At 32.3% G+C, this 328-nt stretch overlaps 1 long non-coding RNA gene across 1 annotated transcript in view; it reads left to right on the top strand.

Moving 5' to 3' along the window:
- LOC119581868 overlaps positions 1-328 on the top strand; it is an 11,236-nt gene that overhangs the window by 679 nt on the left and 10,229 nt on the right. The gene's annotated exons all lie outside the window — the stretch shown is intronic.

Raw genomic sequence — 328 nt, 5'->3', positions numbered from 1 at the left:
CAGTTCTTTACTTGTTGCAATATTCTTCAATCATCGTCTTTCGCACAATTTTCACACCTCTTTATGTCCCACATGAAAGATACGTTTTCATATCATTATTCCCTAATCTATTTTTCCGATACGTAATTGGTTATATTATTTAATTTAAGATACAGGGCATGATGATATATTGTATGTTCATGTGGTGCTGCAAGTTAGCCTTGTTTGTCTGTGTAGTCTTTTAGTTGTCCTTTCGGCTAATTAATCCCGTTTTCCTAATGTATTTGTTTAGTGAAACACATTTTTTGAAGTTTGATATACCCAAAAAACTTAACGATTAGGACAAGAT

The sequence above is a fragment of the Penaeus monodon genome, chromosome 15 (genome assembly GCF_015228065.2).
Source record: "Penaeus monodon isolate SGIC_2016 chromosome 15, NSTDA_Pmon_1, whole genome shotgun sequence".
NCBI classification, from domain to species: Eukaryota; Metazoa; Arthropoda; class Malacostraca; order Decapoda; family Penaeidae; genus Penaeus; species Penaeus monodon.
Note: the sequence above shows the minus strand (reverse complement) of the source record. Positions and strands in the feature narration are given on the sequence as shown.